This window comes from Lolium rigidum, chromosome 2, assembly GCF_022539505.1.
Source record: "Lolium rigidum isolate FL_2022 chromosome 2, APGP_CSIRO_Lrig_0.1, whole genome shotgun sequence".
In the NCBI taxonomy this organism is placed as follows: Eukaryota; Viridiplantae; Streptophyta; class Magnoliopsida; order Poales; family Poaceae; genus Lolium; species Lolium rigidum.
The window spans coordinates 20687288-20708467 of record NC_061509.1 but is presented as its reverse complement, the minus strand read 5'-3'; positions in this window follow the sequence as shown (position 1 = coordinate 20708467).

Here is a 21180-nt window from a genome sequence, read left to right as displayed (position 1 = left end):
TTATGGTTGGGCAACAGTCAATTCTGTAATGTGATCATGTCCAGAAATAAAAATTTCTTTTTCGACAGTGAAAAGCTCGATGAGGAGAAGTACATAGCATAATTACCTCTTACAATAATTAAAATGCAGTAAAATATAAGGTCCGCACACAATACTACAAATGCAGATAAAAATGCAGATAAAAATATAGAGGACATGCCTCGTCGTCTACTTGGAACGTTTGTACGACGACTCTGCCTCGTCGTCGTCCGGGCGCCCCCGTTTGCGAGAAGCCTTCTCCGACGAGGAGCCGTCGTCCGACGAGGTGGACTCCGACGAGTCATCTTCTGACGAGGAGTACTCCGAAGAGCCGTTGTACTCCTCCTCCTCGTCCGTCACCTCGGCCCGCGCCCGCGCCCGCGCCACGGCTGCCTTCTTCGCGCGAGCCTTCTTTTTCGCGGCCGCCTTCTCATCGGCGGCCAAGGCCTCCTCCAGCCGCGCCCACTTCGCGTCGGAGTCCTCGTCCTCTTCCGCGTCATCCACGGCATGTTCCTCCGCGTCCGCGTCGTCGGCGGCGCCCTCCTCCTCGTCCGCGTCGTCGGCGTCGTCGGGCTCCGAGCCGTCGGGCTCCGAGCCGTCCGCGGCGTCCTCCTCCTCGTCGCGCACCGTCCGACTGATCGGCGCTCCGCGGTGGTTCCCTTTCCCACCAGTGGCGCCACCCAGGCGGCTTTCCGTCGCTGTCGGAGTCGGACGGCCAGGAAACGTCACTCATGGTCGCGCCGCGGGTGTTTGACGACGGTGGGGAGCGGGTCTGGAAGATATGCGAACCGCTAGCGTTGGCACCGTACTTGTATGCAAGGCAACGCGGTAATGGTAGAGGGCGGCCGTTGCCATTCCGGTGTTTACAGAGCCGCGACGCCTCAGATCGTGCGCGCGTGGTTTCTAGTTACGAGGCGCGTGGTAATTTCCGCCGCGCGGCGCACGTACACCGTGGCACTTTCTTCTCACTATGGTTTAAACAGGCTCTAAAGGTAGGGTAAACGGCCTCATTTCTAAGCTTTTGAATTTTTATGGTGTGTTGTTGTAGCACGGACTCGTAAAAACATTGATATTTAGAGCTAGATAGTACAAACCTTACATAGGAATTCCATCACACGTACGATACCGAAGCACACAACAAATCCCGGGCCCACAGACACGACAACAAGACATAGATAATAAAACAGCTCTAAAAACACTGATAAAGATGAGGCAACGCCGTCGTCCCTCCTAGGATGTTCATTCCCCTTGCTCCTCCTTCGCTGTTTGAGTCCTCCTCATCACCGACGGGGCCGTCAACGTGGTAGCGTTATGGGAGGCAGTGCATGTTGAAACGGTCGGGAAAGATGACGTGGAAGTTGGTGAAGATATTGTAGGTAGTGAAAGCGATAAACTCACAACCACACCGAACACCTGCCCGAGGAGGTGGTGCGCGTCGAAGGGGTTCCCGAAGTGGACGAAGAGGCCTATCTCATGGTTGCCGTTGCCGTCGAAGTGGGACTCGATCGTGTACATGGGCGGCGAGCCTAGAGGGAGGTTGAGGTGGCGGTAGCCCCTGCGAGAGAAAGATCTCGGCTAGCGCCCTGTCGCTCCTCCACCTCGATATCGCCCAGATGCGCAGCTCGTTCTCCACGATGACACCCTCCGGCCACTCCCTCTCGCGCACGGTGGCCGGGCGACGGTAAGTTGGGCCAAAGAACTCCATGGTGGCGGCTAGGGTTTGGTGTTTCTGTGGCTAGTCCACGGATGCGGTGGTAGATGGATGAAGCAGAAGAGTGCGTGAGATGTGTGAGAGAAGAGGAAGAAGAGGTGCCCTTATATATAGACGGGGGAGTTTGTAAAATTCACTTAAATAATGCACACAAATTTCACTTTAATACTGATGCCAGCCAACTCGATGGCACGCTGAGACGAGGGCAACCTCTGAGACGATGTCACGGTGCTGAAACGGTGGTTGGCATGCATGAGAGCGTGGCGCGGGTAATTTAATAGCGTGCTGCATGGCGCATGCATGTAAAGGTGGTGACCTGATCGAGGGCTGCAGCAGGCGGAGGCAGGCCTAGACGGGCCAGTTGGCAATGCTTTGACGCGCGAGCGGCCCAGCGGTTCTATCTCTATCTCTGCCTTTCTCAAATTAAACAACCTATTACGCCCTAAAAAACCATGTGACATTAGAAATAGTCTCGAATTACAAACAATTGTCCGAATTAAAAATAGTCGGAAAGTAAGAAGAACATAAACTTTTTCCTAGGTACAGCCGCCACCTCCACCTCAGTCTCCTCCATAGATTGGGTTCCCCCTCTTCCGGCCGGCTTCGTCGGTGTCGGGAGGAGTGGGGAACCCGATCTATGCGTGGAGTTTTTTTAAAAAGTAGTGTTTTCAGTTGATTATGTTAGGTTTTTGGTAGTCATTTTTTGTTGGTTTCACCCAAGGGTTGTGGGGCCACTTTGTGGCCTGGGTAGAGCCGTTTTGCACGTAAACCATGTGTGCGGGCTCCCGTGAGGTAGCTAGGCAAGGAGCACATGATTTCTTCCATGGATGGTGATGTAAGTGGTGTTTGGATGCCATGGTGAAGCAGATCCCAAAAGATGGGACCACCTTGCACACGCGCCGTCAGACGATCCATCTGTTTTGACACCTCGTTCGACGAGAACCCCGTATTTCAGGGGTCTACACCACATGAACATGGGCATTCACACATGCACAACCCTAAACCCATGGCTAGGAGTGGGTGGGGTGACATGGTGCACCAGTGCCCACCACATGGGGTCACCCAAGGGTTGTGGGCCCACTTTGTGGCCTGGGTAGAGCCGTTTTGCACGTAAACCATGTGTGCGGGCTCCCGTGAGGTAGCTAGGCAAGGAGCACATGATTTCTTCCATGGATGGTGATGTAAGTGGTGTTTGGATGCCATGGTGAAGCAGATCCCAAAAGATGGGACCACCATGCACACGCGCCGTCGGACGATCCACTGTTTTGACACCTCGTTCGACGAGAACCCCGTATTTCGGGGTCTACACCACATGAACATGGGCATTCACACATGCACAACCCTAAACCCATGGCTAGGAGTGGGTGGGGTGACATGGTGCACCAGTGCCCACCACATGGGGTCACCCAAGGGTTGTGGGCCCACTTTGTGGCCTCGGGTAGAGCCGTTTTGCACGTAAACCATGTGTGCGGGCTCCCGTGAGGTAGCTAGGCAAGGAGCACATGATTTCTTCCATGGATGGTGATGTAAGTGGTGTTTGGATGCCATGGTGAAGCGAGATCCCAAAAGATGGGACCACCTTGCACACGCGCCGTCGAGACGATCCACTGTTTTGACACCTCGTTCGACGAGAACCCCGTATTTCAGGGGTCTACACCACATGAACATGGGCATTCACACATGCACAACCCTAAACCCATGGCTAGGAGTGGGTGGGGTGACATGGTGCACCAGTGCCCACCACATGGGGTCACCCAAGGGTTGTGGGCCCACTTTGTGGCCCGGGTAGAGCCGTTTTGCACGTAAACCATGTGTGCGGGCTCCCGTGAGGTAGCTAGGCAAGGAGCACATGATTTCTTCCATGGATGGTGATGTAAGTGGTGTTTGGATGCCATGGTGAAGCAGATCCCAAAAGATGGGACCACCATGCACACGCGCCGTCGGACGATCCACTGTTTTGACACCTCGTTCGACGAGAACCCCGTATTTCGGGGGTCTACACCACATGAACATGGGCATTCACACATGCACAACCCTAAACCCATGGCTAGGAGTGGGTGGGGTGACATGGTGCACCAGTGCCCACCACATGGGGTCACCCAAGGGTTGTGGGCCCACTTTGTGGCCTGGGTAGAGCCGTTTTGCACGTAAACCATGTGTGCGGGCTCCCGTGAGGTAGCTAGGCAAGGAGCACATGATTTCTTCCATGGATGGTGATGTAAGTGGTGTTTGGATGCCATGGTGAAGCAGATCCCAAAAGATGGGACCACCATGCACACGCGCCGGTCAGTACGATCCACTGTTTTGACACCTCGTTCCGACGAGAACCCCGTATTTCGTGGGTCTACACCACATGAACATGGGCATTCACACATGCACAACCCTAAACCCATGGCTAGGAGTGGGTGGGGTGACATGGTGCACCGAGTGCCCACCACATGGGGTCACCCAAGGGTTGTGGGCCCACTTTGTAGCCTGGGTAGAGCCGTTTTGCACGTAAACCATGTGTGCGGGCTCCCGTGAGGTAGCTAGGCAAGGAGCACATGATTTCTTCCATGGATGGTGATGTAAGTTGTGTTTGGATGCCATGGTGAAGCAGATCCCAAAAGATGGGACCACCATGCACACGCGCCGTCAGACGATCCACTGTTTTGACACCTCGTTCTGACGAGAACCCTGTATTTCAGGGGTCTACACCACATGAACATGGGCATTCACACATGCACAACCCTAAACCCATGGCTAGGAGTGGGTGGGGTGACATGGTGCACCAGTGCCCACCACATGGGGTCACCCAAGGGTTGTGGGCCCACTTTGTGGCCTCGGGTAGAGCCGTTTTGCACGTAAACCATGTGTGCGGGCTCCCGTGAGGTAGCTAGGCAAGGAGCACATGATTTCTTCCATGGATGGTGATGTAAGTGGTGTTTGGATGCCATGGTGAAGCAGATCCCAAAAGATGGGACCACCTTGCACACGCGCCGTCAGACGATCCACTGTTTTGACACCTCGTTCTGACGAGAACCCTGTATTTCATGGGTCTACACCACATGAACATGGGCATTCACACATGCACAACCCTAAACCCATGGCTAGGAGTGGGTGGGGTGACATGGTGCACCAGTGCCCACCACATGGGGTCACCCAAGGGTTGTGGGCCCACTTTGTGGCCCGGGTAGAGCCGTTTTGCACGTAAACCATGTGTGCGGGCTCCCGTGAGGTAGCTAGGCAAGGAGCACATGATTTCTTCCATGGATGGTGATGTAAGTGGTGTTTGGATGCCATGGTGAAGCAGATCCCAAAAGATGGGACCACCTTGCACACGCGCCGTCAGACGATCCACTGTTTTGACACCTCGTTCTGACGAGAACCCCGTATTTCGGGGGTCTACACCACATGAACATGGGCATTCACACATGCACAACCCTAAACCCATGGCTAGGAGTGGGTGGGGTGACATGGTGCACCAGTGCCCACCACATGGGGTCACCCAAGGGTTGTGGGCCCACTTTGTGGCCCGGGTAGAGCCGTTTTGCACGTAAACCATGTGTGCGGGCTCCCGTGGAGGTAGCTAGGCAAGGAGCACATGATTTCTTCCATGGATGGTGATGTAAGTGGTGTTTGGATGCCATGGTGAAGCAGATCCCAAAAGATGGGACCACCTTGCACACGCGCCGTCAGACGATCCACTGTTTTGACACCTCGTTCTGACGAGAACCCTGTATTTCAGGGGTCTACACCACATGAACATGGGCATTCACACATGCACAACCCTAAACCCATGGCTAGGAGTGGGTGGGGTGACATGGTGCACCAGTGCCCACCACATGGGGTCACCCAAGGGTTGTGGGCCCACTTTGTGGCCTCGGGTAGAGCCGTTTTGCACGTAAACCATGTGTGCGGGCTCCCGTGAGGTAGCTAGGCAAGGAGCACATGATTTCTTCCATGGATGGTGATGTAAGTGGTGTTTGGATGCCATGGTGAAGCAGATCCCAAAAGATGGGACCACCTTGCACACGCGCCGTCAGACGATCCACTGTTTTGACACCGTATTTGAGGGGTGTACACCACATGAACAAGTGCATTCACACATGCAAATTGCAAAACTCATGGCTTGAAGTGTGTTAAATGACATGGTGCACCACTGCCGACAATATGGGGTCATCCCAGGGTTGGTCAAAAAAGTGCCGTAAACAGTGCTCCAAAGGTAGGGTAAATGGCCTCATTTCTAAGCATGTTTTTTTTCGACCTTGTCTAAACGACCCAAATAAATTTCCTAGACATCTACTTGATATGTATACACTCGTTTTTGAAGATTTTATTTTTTTTAGATTTTATCTGAAATTTTTAGGAATATTTGAATATACAAGCAATCCGATTGGCTGGACTCCTTTTTTTTCCCGAACACGGGTGGGGGTTCCGAGCGGGCACGCTAGATGGACCGTTGGGCCGTGTTGCGGTCCGGCCTTGTGCCCGTTGTGCAATGCGCCGGCCTAGGCTCGCATGCGCGGAAGCGACGACGACGGCATGCATGCGCCCGCAGCAGTGACTCAGCTATGCATGCATCGCCACGACGTCGCCATGAATGAGCCAAGCAAGCCCCGTTTCGGTGCGGTCGATTCAGCCGATAGCGGACGCGCCGCCCCGTTTCGGTGTAAAACGACAACGACACGGGACACCCCCTCGATTAATGTGCGAAACGGCAACGGCTACATGCACGCGTCACTCGCGTCGTTTCATCGCCAAACAACAATCTTCGTCTCCCACACCACATTTTTCTAGCCTATTTATACGTCTACATTCCTCTCCCACACACCACCCAGCTCCACCCCAAACACGACGCCCTTCATCCTTTCCTAGAACGCCAAAGCACCACCAGAAGATGCAAGACGTCGGACCGACCTCTCGTTCGGCCGCCTACCGTGCCGTAGCTGCGCTACCCGCCGGGCGTCCTCGTCGAGCGCACGCTCCGTGTGTGGGCGCAATCCAGGTGGAGGAGCCCCGTCGAGCTCGCCGACGCATTCTTCACCGCCGGCTTCGCCCACCTCCCACCGGGATCGCCGCCGATGTTCCACCTCGACGAGGTTCGTGACGGCGTTACCCTCAAGTTGCTCACGGTCACCCTCACCAACCCGTGGGACGCGTACGAGCTCCTCGGCCAAGTGTTCTGGTGCGGCTGCGAGTCAATCTTCTTCACGACGTACAACATCTTCACCAACTGCGAGTGCATCTTCCCCACCGAAAACCAGTATGCACCGCCTCCCCTACGAGGAGTGAGGTGTTGATGACGTACGGTGGTCGAGTAGCGCCGGCCAGTGGTGGAAGAAAGTTGAGGAGGAATTTCGTGAAGCTTGTCATGCACGTTTCTCTACTTTTTAGTTTTATCGTGTTTATTTAAAATGCCGTGTTTTTATATATTGTACCGTGTCGTGTCCCCGGACTTATCTATGTAACGACGGTGGTACTTGTTTACATCCTTATTTATGTAAGTGACATATTTATGTAATCTAAGTGAGTCTCTATGTGTGTTCAGATCTGTTCGTCCTCAAATGACTACTATTTCTTGTACCAAATTGTTTACAAAACCCAACAAAAAACAAAAAAATTCTAATCCACTAAGACTAGAATTTTAGCTATTTTCAATTTTTTAAGTTGTTATTCATATATATTACAAATTTAGTGTTAAGATTCATATTGAATTATCTATTTCATATTCAATTAGTGAATTAGTGAATTGTATATAATAGACTACACAAAGATCCGTGTGTTGAAAAATGTACAAACATGGATTTAATAACCTAACGGAAGTGATAAAATAACTATAGATACCTTTATTACTTGAGATGTCAACATGTATCTATCCGTCCCACCGGTTACCGTACTACCCCCGCGAGACGACTTCCCACGAGGTGTGCGGTTCGAGTCGCGGCAACACCCATTTTTTGCTTCATTTTTTTTGATATTTCATATGTACCACCTCAACTAGCCTAATGGGCCTAATTTGGTTGGAGATGGCCCATTAGTCAAATCTAGATTGGGCTATCCGCTCGCGATTATTGTTGCCGTTAAATGAGATAGTTGTTCCTGTTTTATATGTAGCCTAATGGGCCTAATTGGATGGAGTTGGCCCATTAGTCATGTCTAGATTGGGCTGCTGTCTCGTTGTGAGTGTTGTAGCTGTGAAATGAGCTATTTGTTGTTGTTGACCGAGAGATTTGTTGCCGTCAAGTATCACATAAGATAACAACTCCACCCTACCGCCAACACGCCGTCTTTATTTTAGATTACCAGAGGTTTTCCCCCATTTCCACTGGAAAATACCGTATCAATTATGTACAAATCGTCCGCAACACAACCGAGCAAAACTCGACACATGATTTCCTATAATCAAACGCTTACTTTGGCAAAATCTTTGTCACTTGGTGAATTGAAGCATGGCAGTTGTGCTAGTGTGTCCTACCTATCTGTTTGACCCCATGTAATGGATTTAGATGGCGGTTGTTTTCGGTGTGTGATCACTCGCTCTAAACCTGTTCCAGTGCTATCCCGGTACATCGGAGTTGGTTGGGATGGCAGCCAATCTACCCAAGTAAACCCTGTTTTCGCTTTTATTTTGTTGGTGTCTAGTTTTAATCCCGTAATACACTTGGCTTCTTTTTCAATGAAATTGGGGCTGGGGGGCAACCCGTGTTGATCTAAAAAAAAAATCTTTGTCACTACATCATGCTAACAGAGCTAGATCAACAACGAAGCAAATAGAACATGCTTACCTAGCATCCAAGCACACAACACGGCCAAGCATGCACAACACATCAGCATATGTAGTAAGCACATCATACACATGCTTAAACACTAAGCATACTTAATTAGAAACATAGTTCACACATACTTAAATAGAAACATAGTTCACAACAAGCATTAACCAAGTTTTAACACCACAAGCACGACAGAGTTTAACATAAACACACAACTAAAGAAAGAGGCATCGAGTAGGCAGAAGTGGTCGGCAGTGTAGGTAGGCAGGTCGGCACCATCCTCCGCATGCTCCTACCGCCGGGGGCGTACTTCTTGAGGAACAGGCCGTAGGCGGCATGCTTGGCCCCGATGTGTGCGGGTGTCCGCCCGCTGCCAACACCGAGTGTAGGTGGCATGCCGGTACATGCCGAGGAAGTCCGTCGGCATTTCCTTGCGGCTGCACCAGGGGCACTTGAACCTACCCGGGCCAAGAAGGTAGCGAATCTCCCTGCACCTAAGCCTCGCGGAGAACATGCCTCGCTCTTCCGGTCCCTATCCTCCCGGTCGGAACCGACTTCATCCGAAGGATCCTCCCGTTAGATGAAGTAAATTAGGTTAATTAGCTGCTATTGCATATAAACAATGTAATGACTATAAATAGAAAAGGAATGAAAACAATGCAAAGTAATTATTTGTATAAATGCACTTAGTTAGTAACTATACATACCATATCTAATTTAAACAAAAACTAGTGTTTGGAATGGAACAAGTGGCAATACCATCACAGAAGAAAAACACTATATATGTCTAGATGCCGGAGAAAGGTATACTTGATACCCGGAAAGGATCCGGAGGATCCAATCCATCAATATGCATGCTCAAATCACACCAATGAGCAGATGCTCAAAAGGTATTAGTCATCACTTCGTATAGACCAAGTGATGGTAGCAATATTTGAGGCAAACAAAAACTTGGAGTGCCCAGTAGATGAAGATATGCAAAATAGTATGAAATACAAGCATATCCAAGTATAAACCAGATACACACAAAGCTTTGACAGCCACATACACCACCTAGCACCACCTAGCTATTAAACCATCAGAAACCATTATTTTCTTCATAAAACAATCATAGTGGCATTCATATGTATGATACCCTACCGTGAGGATCTCTATTAATAAAAACCAACGAGTTTATCCATCAAGGTGAGCAACCGAGTAGCAAGTACTCAAGAGCTACCGAGGTCACATCAAACCTAGTAAGCCACAACCATAGCATCAATCATCATAATATGGACAGATTTAGATTGTGATGAATATTAATCCAACAATAGTTGGCATCCATCCATTCTTCTCAAACAAATTGAATCATTACCAATACACAGCTCATCAATAAAGAATTCCAGTGAATATCCTTACACGAGCAAGCAACCATAGTTCAATTATTAACAATAACAACACCAAATGATCAAGTTTACAGTAGCATGACTTGCACATGACACTCTAGTGAAGGCAAAGCTCCAGCCAAGAAATCAAGGCTTCCATGCAGTGATTAACAGTGCAACATCTGCTAGTATTGGAGCCACATTTATGATAAACTTCTTTGTCCATACAATGTAGTAGCAGCTTAATCTAAAACCTGTCTAGACATCAATTGCAAGCAGGCACAATTGATAAGTGAATCATCCAAAGGCGTAGATCCATATAATTGCTAGGAACCAGTCATAATAGCAAGCTAATCAAACTAGATAGCCTTATTTATGAGCAGATAGGGATTACAGGGAACCCAACCAAGCAAGAACCTCGGATGAACACTTGAGCAAGCTCAAATTCATCTCTCGGAACTACTAGAAATATCAAAATGGCTTGGTAGTACAACAAATTCACAGCATATAGATTAGCCAAATCCACGGATTTCGTACAAGCTTGCGAGCGAGCAAGGCATTCATGCATGTCGTCGGGGTCGGCGGAGAAATTTACCTCGGACGGGTCGGCGGAGTCGGATTCGTCGAAGGTGGGCACGTCGTCGGGGCTGTTGATCTTTTCCCCCGCCGCCTTCCTCTCCTCGCCTCTCGCGGTTCTTCCGATTCTTCTTCCGGCGCCGCCGCTTCGCGCCTCCGTCTCGTGCGCACGCTTCTTGCTCGCCGGTGCACCCACCGTCCTCCGGCCCCAAGCGGAGCTCGGATCCGGGGCAGCTCCGCCCGCCGATGAAGCGGCCAACCGGGTTTCCTCAACCGCCGCCTCCTTGCCCTTCCCCTCCTTCCCCTTCCCCTCTCCATGGACGAGCGCGAACGAGCACGAGAGCGAGCTCGCTGTTCTTGACCTAGGGTTTTTTGCCCGATTTGGGGATTGCTTTTGCTTTGGATAGATGTGGTGAAGAGGACAGGGGAGAAAGACATTTATATGTCGGCGGTTCCGTCGTGGCCGCGCGTGGACACGTAGGCGTATAATACATAGAGTTATGGGTCATACGGGCTTGTACGTGGGCTGATACGAACCCAGCCAAACCCGAAGTCCACAGGAAATGACGATCATGCCCCCAGACCCGAATCGGTATGACCGAATCCTAACCGTCCACGTCTTTTCGCGGTTTGGCGAGTTTGTGGTGGGTGCGTACGGAAGCAAAAACGTACAAATTAGAGGTGGTCGGGCTGCTAGCTGGCCGATCGGCACCTAGCTGACCGATCGGTATGCTGCTCGCCGATCGGCCCGCAGCTAGCCAATTTCTGACACTGCGCACGAGAACTACCCGGCCGACAGCCCAAATCGTCTCCGGTAGGCCGATCGGTCGACTAGAAACCGACCGAGTCACATATCTAAAAATGATTCAAAACGCACGATATTTCTGAAAATTATAAAAAAAATCGTATTATTTAGGTATAATCACCTAAAGATATACAAAAAGAAAGAATAGAACTGCAAACTCTAGCCTCTTACATCGATACAGAGATACAAAAATGGTTGCCAACACTCTTCTATCCTACACCGATTAACCGATATAGGGTGACAACAAACGTTCTCAAACTCTCTGAAGCGGTAGCAAAGAAATGGAAGAGTTAACAACCTTTGTGTTCCATGGTGTGAGGATCAATCACGGCGAATGCTCGTCATATATCTCTTCTTTCATGGTTACATTGATCCCTTTGTACATAGAAGAAACTTGCAAGCTACTTCAGATTCGTATATATTTTTTTTGTTGTGCCACCTGTTGTGTTTTATCAAATATTATTTATGGGTTGGCCGGTTACGTTTGTACTTTGAGTTTATTAGGTGTCGTTATGATACAAGTACTGTTCGAGTCGAACACTAGTAACTTGGGCCTTCTATTTAATATGGAGATGCTACACAATGTGACCCATGTCGACTTGATAGCAGCAAAAACACAAGGGGAGCCGGCGGCACGTGCCGGTACCCAATACGGCCGATGTTGCGGTATCATTGGGAGGAGTGTCATGTAGTCATGGCCCGCATAGTAGATGAGTTCGCCGAATCGCGTTAATAAATCTTGGTATTATCATCCTGTTATGATTCTTTGGATCTTAACTGAAAGGCCTTCTGATTTAACAACGCAAAACTATGGTAAAAATATGATATACGTAAGTTGATAGAAGAACGGAATAAATGAAAGAGAGGATTATACCACTCAGGGAGATCTAAATAGTCAAGAACACATATAACATAATGAACATTCTGGTATATATACAAAATGTATATCGAAAATGTACACATGCCCTTCGACTTCAGCCTGCTGCTATCCTCCCCTATCAAGGCTGACGGCATTGCCTCGTTGTACTACCTAGCAAAGGGCATGCCATGATCCAAAGAGCGACACCTTAAATCCTAACCCTTAGATATAACCAATGGCGGTAACCAGTGAGATCTGCGGTAACCACATGAGGAAGAGAGGGGAGAAGAGGACAAAGTAGGAGAGTCATAACATCGCGCATGAAATAAGAACTCAAATGCCCAAATGAGACAAAAAAAAAATCATGGAACGGCAGCAACTAATTAAAAATGCAGTAGTTGTTAAGTACCATATCCATGCATTTTGTATCCCTGACGAGACATAGAGAGATACGACGAACTGATAAGTGTTGAAGCCTCAGACACGTACGCATCATCCATTGCAATTTTGGTATTCTTCTGTCGCAGTTCACGGTATACATTGGGAATTAAGTCAAGAGACTCAGTTTACAATGCGAATATTACCCAATTGGCGTTAACCCCAGCGAGGTGTGGCGGTGCAGGCGATGCTCTTATACGCACGTGTATATATACGTACTTCGCAGACATATCTGCACCATAACCGTAAGCTACATCGGTCAATCAAACATTATTCTTCTTCTCATCAGCTGGTAGGTATTGACCGTACTATTTTCTGCATATTACATGAGCCCGTTGCTAATGTGCGCGTACAATAGCAGCTCGTGCTGATACACGGCGTGTGATGGGGAGAGCCATGGCGGGCGTCGTCAATGGTGCAACTGCTGCAGGCGATGACCTGAAGTCATCGTGGCCGGAGGTTGTCGGCTGGGACGTTATTCCGGCGGGGGTGAAGATCTACACCGAAAGGCCGGACGTCGTATTCGAAATCCATACCGTCGGCGTCAGTATGGCACCGGGGCACGACGACCACCGCGTCCGCCTCTTCGTCGCCGCCGGTACCACCAACATCGCCCAGACGCCCGTCGTTGGCTAGCCGGCCGGCCTGTCGCGCCTGCTGCTTGCGTGCGTAGGTGTGGCGTTGTGTCCATGTGTGAGTGTGGCTACTGTATACAACAGATCTATACACAATACCTATATATAGTCACTAAATACAGTATATGGAATAATGATGGATTCTCCGGAAAATTAATTTTCTACTGTAGATGGTAAGCCTTTTCTTGGAGGCTCCTCCTGACCTTTATATAGGATGCCATGTCTCGGGTGCCACATTATTTGAGTTGTATTTAAAATAGTATTTTCCTTATACGAGTTTTTCTTAGTCTTAATGTCCAGCTCCTGCTTCCAGAGTCACGTAAACAATGTTTCCTTCTGTCAAAGCGATGCCGCGTGCTTACTAGGATATGGAGTTCGCCGGTCGAGATACTCTTACGTTGACAATACGATGACGTGTTGCCGTTAGGTTCATATAAGTACTACTATGTACTCGATCTTCTCGTAGCAAAAGAACACCGTACCGGTCTACCCATGTATGCATGGGAATAAAATCCTATACGACCCAACCTTGTACGACCCAGCCGTAGACCATCTCCTGCATCGTACACGTAGCAAAGCATGTGGCGAATTGTTACCGGGGTGCAGGCTTTTTTCAGATGAGAGGTGCCGGATGTGGTCTACCCACCAGGTCGTATGAGCTTGGGTCGTATAGGATTTATTTCGGTATGCATGGTCGCTGGAACAAGGAGCTCAATTTTACAACGCAATTTCACATTTCAGCTAAATGGCGTTAATCCCTGCGTGGGCGGTGCATGCGATGCTTCCTCTCAGGGACGTGCACGTCTATGTACCACAACTAGTTAAACTCACATGGACGCTATATATACACCAGGCATCAGCGCATCATCGTCATTGAGCCGGCCTCATCACGCTCATTTACTTTCCTCTTCTTCTCAGGTCTGGCTGGCATTCGTTTTCTTTTTCTATTTCGCACGTATATGTTGTGTGACTGCTGCGATGTAACAGTTAATTTTTCTTGCTTATCTTCACAGCTAGCGAGGTACCTGCTGTTGCTAGATCGAATGGGGAGAGCCATGATTGGGGCCATGGGCGGCGCAGGCGACGCTGCGAGGAAGTCATCGTGGCCGGAGGTGGTGGGCTGGAATTTCCTGGCGGCTGGACTCAAGATCAAAAAGGACAGGCCGGACATCATCAGGTTCGAATTCCACGACGTCGGAAACACGGTGCCGCCGGGCCATGACGATGACCGCGTCCGCCTCTTCCTCACCCCCGGCACCAACTTCATCGGCATCACACCCTTCGTCGGCTAGCGCGCCCCAACTGCCAGGCTCGCTTCGTGCATGCATAGAGTGTCTCTTATAAGCAGCCTTTGACTACTTTCTTGATATAATCTGATCACTGAAATGATGAATGGTATTTGCTACCTATGTACACCTTGTTTTGTATCGTTTGCGTGTGTGATGAATCTGCATTCAAGTATATTCTATTACAATATATACATTTTTTTTAAGTTAAAGAGTTCGCAATTTTCTCAGAGTTTTGGGTTTTTATGGGCTGAGGATTAACAAGGGTCCTACGCGTATTTCTTCAGATGATATGTCCTCCCTGTTTTTCTCTGTGTGCAGTTTCAGGTCTGGGTAGCTTTTTTTGGTGGTAACTCATAGTACATTTTCCTACCAACACGTGTGCGCTTATTTGGCGTTCCTTTCCTAGTGTTTGTGTTGTGGGTTAGCTTGGTACATCGTTTGTGTGCCCCGAGCTGCAACAAGCATGGCATAGCAGTGGACGAGTTCTGTTCAAATTGTCAGGTATTGGACCTTTGCGGGGAGGTCAAAGCGGAGATGGTACCCATGTCCACACGCGATAACCATCGACTAGTTTGTTTCTGTTTTCGTCTTGTTCACCTGGTACAATAGGTGCATGACCACGTCTCCTCCTCTTTCCTTCTCCTATAATAATCTTCTTCCTGCGCAACTCTTCTCTCCTCTACCTCTCAAATCCATCCTCTCCTCTCGGCAGCTCACCGACCATGCCTTTCATGTCGAGAATACTTCTCAAATTGTGGTTGGATTAGATCTGTGTGGCGCGCCTTGCGTACAACGACGTAAGCCGAGACTCTCACCAGCCGCAGCTGGGCATTCCCACTCCCTGCAATTGTTTGATGTGTCGGTTTGGTGGCGTTCGTTACGCCATTCTTCGCGTCGTGGCTAATGACGTGACAGGTTTCCACCAGGGTGGCTTCCTTCATGGACGCGATCTGTTGTTGCTAGATTTGATTGCTCTTGCTAGACGGTAGCGGTCGTGAGTAGCGCTTGGGCACACTTGATTCAGGCTGAGTTGGGCTCGCCAACAAGGCGAGCCTCAGCTACAAGCATGTTGGCTATGGCATAGCATAGTGATCTGCGGCTTCTCACATTACGATTAGGGGGTGGTCCATTGGGCTGCTCATGATGTAGATTTGCATCATCACCATCCCGACGGCCACCTCCATTGCTTGATGCGACGGTGCTTCCAACACGAGTGTTGCATGTGGATTGTTCTATGCGACCCATGTTGGCGTTCAACCTGGTTGATGATGTCGGGCCTCCCTGTGCCACCAGACCGTTGGAATGTCGCATGGGCGGCAAATTGGAGGCACTACGCGAGGATCCTGACAATTAGCGGAGATCCGCTGAAGCTCCAAGTTTCTGGCAGTTGTGGCTTCAGTGAGAATGTGTTGACGTCAGAAACCCCCTGGCGGGCAGAGACGGGCAACACAGTAGAGCCGGGAACAACTAGGGCTACGGCTGGCCCCAGTCCCTCAGAGCGACGGCCCGCAAAGCCTCCTGGTCGCACGTCCGATGCTATCGCAAGGGCGTGCCACCTGACCTATACCTGGTCGGGAAGGTGTGGATGATGCCTCGCTTAGTTTCCCGCATGGCATACACGTAAACATTAAATACGAGCCTCGATCGGCTCTCGAGTTATCCCGTGAATCGGCTCAAAGAGCCGATCCACCCATGATTCGAACGAGGTGTCCGAATATATGGTGGTCCTGCTTGATCAAGATAAAGCTAATTAGATCTACGACGATTTAGGGTTTTCACCGCATAATCGGATCATCCTACTCACGATTGGGCCTCGCGCTCGCGCACGGTGACCGTAAGCCGATCCTAGACAGGGCCTAAAAACCAACACGAGGTTGATCCCCGAACATCCTTTCTAGGGCTAGCAAACGTCACCCTACACGCCGCCGGATCCTCCAACCCTTTGTAAGGCCTAACTATTGCGGATGTTAAACTAATCCTTGATGAAACAAGGAGCAATCGTAACGGATCAGATCTACTAAACTATGATCAAGCGGGGTGCCGCCCCTACACCTAAGATAGGTGTAAGGGCGGCTAGATGTGCAAGGGTTGCATAACGAAAGCATGTAATTCGAAGAACAATGCTAACCCTAACACATCTAAGATAACTACGTTGCTCGCCATAAAAAAGGCTTCAGCACGAGCAACGCATGAACAACGTGGGCAGGCTTGTGCTGCCTAGATCGCAAGATGCGATCTAGGCAGCATGGTGCTTACCGGAGAAACCCTCGAGACGAAGGAGTTGGCGATGCGCCGAGATTTGTTTGTGTTGAACGTTGGTTGTTGTTTATTCCATAAACCCTAGATACATATTTATAGTCCAAGGGACTTTCTAATTTAGGCGTGCACCTAACCGTGCACGGGTAAAACTCTAACTCTTAACCGACACGTAATCTAATATGTTACAGATACAAGGGCAAACTAGCCCAAACTTTGCATGTAAGGCCGATTCACGTATTTCTTCCGTATATGTATTCTTCGAGTCCATCTTGATCGCGGCCCACCTCTGACTCGGTCAAATTCTGGTGATAACAGATTGGTGAGTCACGCTTTATCGACCTCGATGTCGGCCTTCTCTCGGGCAAGTCGTTCATTCTTCGCTAGCATATCCGTGCGACTTTGATCTATCTCAGGGATATGTATGTTCACGTTGGCTGTGGTGATGGTAATTGTCAATGGGTCGATGATATCGCCTCTCTAATAGACTCCAACAGGGTTTGTGTTCCCGCTTGACAACGAGTCGCCACCGTGTTCTGACTCTCCCCCAAGTCGGCATTGGTGAGGAGATAGATTGAATCCACGTAGCCTCCAGATGCGTCGTTGAGGTGGTCATCATTGAGGGCGACATTATCAATGTAAGACCCGACCCTAGCCTCTTCTACAACACGGTGAGCCCGACAAAGATGTCGATGCCTTTGATTGGCACGACCGTGCCACTGGTGATCTTGCCAGCATCGGGTAGCCAAGTGGAGTAGGGATTTATGAAGGCCAGATTCCAAATTGGATAAAGTTACCTACAATGATTGTCGAACCGATTCCGCCGAGAGTTCCCACATGGAACTCAACTCTAGACGCTGCAGGTGATGTGGGTATTACCCTTCGGGTACTCGACATTGTTGTAATATCTCAGGTTTAGAGGCTACAAAATGAGAGAACACCAAAGTGTGCATTGCATTCATGCATAAAAAATCCGGGGAATTTTCGCGCTTTCAAATAAAACTTACCACAGTAACTGAAGTTTCACTTGACTTGCTGGAATTGAAGTAGATCATCAAGTCAAGCGCTATAAACTTCACTATGATCCTTGCTAAAAATATTGTTTTGGATAGAGATGATTTGATCTATGGGCTAGATCAAATGAAATTAGCTTTACAATAACAACACCTTAAGTAATTACAAGATCCTATAAAAGATCTCCACATGACATTCCTTACAACAACACATGAATATTTATTCAACTATAAATCAAATAACTCAATTAATTAAGAAACTATTCTTTACTTATCATTTCCATGTCTTTTACTAAATAAACTAGATGACCCGTTGCGCTATCGCGCAAATGGCAGAATCAAATCGAAATTTAAACCATAAGTATTAGCTTATTTTAGTATTAAGAATTAGCACGTAATTTAATTTCTTTAGTATTGGAGGCTCGTAGTGGAGCTCTGCCCCTCCTGCCGCCACCACCGCTGTGGTAAAGGGAGGGCAGTTGGGTTGGCTGGCCATCTAGACTGAGCTCCATCAGCATCCGACGGCGTGCATTGCTGGACGGCTCCTTTCTGTCCCTCCTATGTCCTACTCTTCCCCTTCCAACCCCTTAGACCCACTCAGCATCCTTGCTGCTGCAGCGATTCTTAGTCGAATTTTGGTCGTTAGTTATCTCGTTAATTGTTATTCCGGAAGTTACGTTGGTTGGTTATAATAACACCGAGATTTACTTAGATGAGCCCTATGTTTTTGGTATATATACACATTTTTGTTTATATTACATCCCTCGGTCGAAAGTTAGCTTGCCTCTTGGTCTTTTTTATTTATTTCAAAGACATCAGCGGGACATCCAATCTAGGAACTTATAGGGGCATCTAATCTAGGAACTTATAGAATGGCACTTCTACCAATTTTTATTTCATTTATAAGTTCATAATTTTTTTTTGTGATCTCTTGATTTAGTTTATAAGTTTACAATTTTTTTGTGATCTCTTGATTCAGTTTAAGTAGGAGGCTATGTTGATCTTCTGTAAATAGTTCGTGTATCCTTCTATAGACATGCCTTGGACTCGCATATGTTTTTGTTGTACCACTCTGAGGGATGTAATATGAGTGGAATGGTGTTTCACTTGTGTTATGTCAACGACTTGCGTAATACACCATGCAGTGGTATGCTGGGTCACCGCAATTTCCCTACCTCCTTTGGCCCAACAAAGGGCCCATCTGGAGCACCGCAACCCAAGGTGGACCAAGACGTCGGTTGCGGGGAGGAAAAATGGAAGGTGACGATTCCTTGAAGAACAAGACAAGGAGACGTTCGAATAAGGAAATGATAGATATGATCTCTCCTTATTGTAACCGACTCCGAGCGGGACTCTCGGGACCTAGCCTCATATATAAAGGCCATGAGAGAGGGTCTGCCGTAGGCTCTCTCATACAATCACGCAACCCCTCACGCATACACAAACCCTAGAAACCTTGCCTCTCGGCCAGAACACCACTACACAGTCTTTTGGCTGCCCCATTGTACCCCATTTTACTCATAATCAAGATCAAACAAGCATGAAGTAAGGGTTTTACCTCATCGAGGGCCCCGAATCTAGGTAAATCTCGCTCTCTGCTTGTCTGTTATCCGGTGTCTCGTGCTAATCTGCATGATTCCGCTAACCCTAAGCCCCTCATGGTGGTCATTGCCGAGGAGCCACCTCGTCAACAAGCCCCACGGTAGGCACCAAATGTCTCTGTAAAATCACGGCATATGCCATCTCAAGATGACTTACGAGCGGGGGATGAAGTCACCGAGTGCTACCATAGACAAGACCAATACACGATGTACCCAGCTACGACCCCTCGGTCCGGAGGTAATTAAAGACCCATTGCTTGCTCTGCCATTATAGATTGTATAACGATTACAAGGTTACTCATCGACTTAGGCTACACAATTAGCTCTAAGGCATGTTGTGCTAGCTAGTTCTTGTCTCTCCTCTAGGGATCATCCTGTGCGACCTTATAAAGGAGATAGCGCATGGCTTTACATGGTAACCCTAGTCGGTACGGGTCTTGGAGTTATAATATGACTCAACCTATGCTACTTGTCTACAATGACAAGTCTTCTTGGCGTCTCGGTTGATGAATCCCTTGAACCGACTTAGGAGACCACGGAACCAAGTCTCCTTTTGTGCAAGCCCAATCAAGAAGTGGCCATAAGTAGGGGCCTTTGCAGCATGGGAGTAGGCCCACGTGGGCCCCTACGAGGTCCATGTGGCCAACCTAGCTGGTGATGGTCTTTTGGCCACCCCTTGCCCCTCCAGCACTTTACAATAAAGACTAGAACAATAAATCACTCTATGCATATAAATTCACCCGAACTTTTTCGATAAACCCCAAAACATATTTAGTTCGCTCTGGAACATTTATGAAGATATTAGGACAATTCCAATAAAGTTTCTCCCTCTTACTTAGTATCGGATTTATTTCACTGCATCCCAAGAACTATTCTGATAACATTGGAATGGCTCTCATAATCCACCGAAGCTATTTCGATGTCACTGAAAGTATTCCGATACTCTGAACTACATGCTACAAATAGAATTCTCACAACATATCATACAACATTAAGCGTGTGATCCAGTCGGTAATGCAATGTCATGACTTCGAGCACCTCCGGTTCAATAACCAACATTGGGATGGCTCCTTTGCATAATTGAATAAATAGCGAAACGAACATTCTGTGCTATTACATACGTATGCCAATCTTTTTTTTTGCTTCATAATATGTTTAACTGATGTGAGACTCTAGGTATTCTAGTGAATCAACTCTTTGATCATAATACCAGTTAACCTTGATCCGAGATCAACCTTTTTTCTTGTTTTATATGATTTATGATTTCCTGTGATCACTATCATATTTTGGCAATGCATACAATAAGTTTACATCACAATACCGAGAGCAGACATTTCATATCTCTCCTTTGTTATGAGGAGTAAATCCCATTCTTGAACTATTAAGCTTCCATATATACTTTCGGGCATACATGTATCTTAACTTTTACACCACCTATTTACGAAAGTAATGGTTGATAAGACCAAAGCAGACATGTATCTTAACTTATACACCACCTATTTACGAAAGTTACGAGGATCCTCTAGCATGCAGTAAGTAAATGTTTTTTCATGGTCTAAGGACTTTCACATATGGCAATACTTAAAAGATAATGGTATTAACAATGACAAATATTTCTCATAGCATATCTGTGATTTGGATATGTTCAGTACCATTTTTAGTCAAACAATGTACTCCCAGTATTGTTATCATCCTTGTTACAATAAAATGCTCATGATGAAAAAAAAAATTAATCATCCAACAATACATGAGCCGGTCATATTTGGAGGAAAGATTATTAACTTGTTTCTTGTTCACGTGCCTGTGAGGTTTTATTCGAATCTCATATTTGAGGAGCACATCAGCTTGTGAGATTTTATTTGA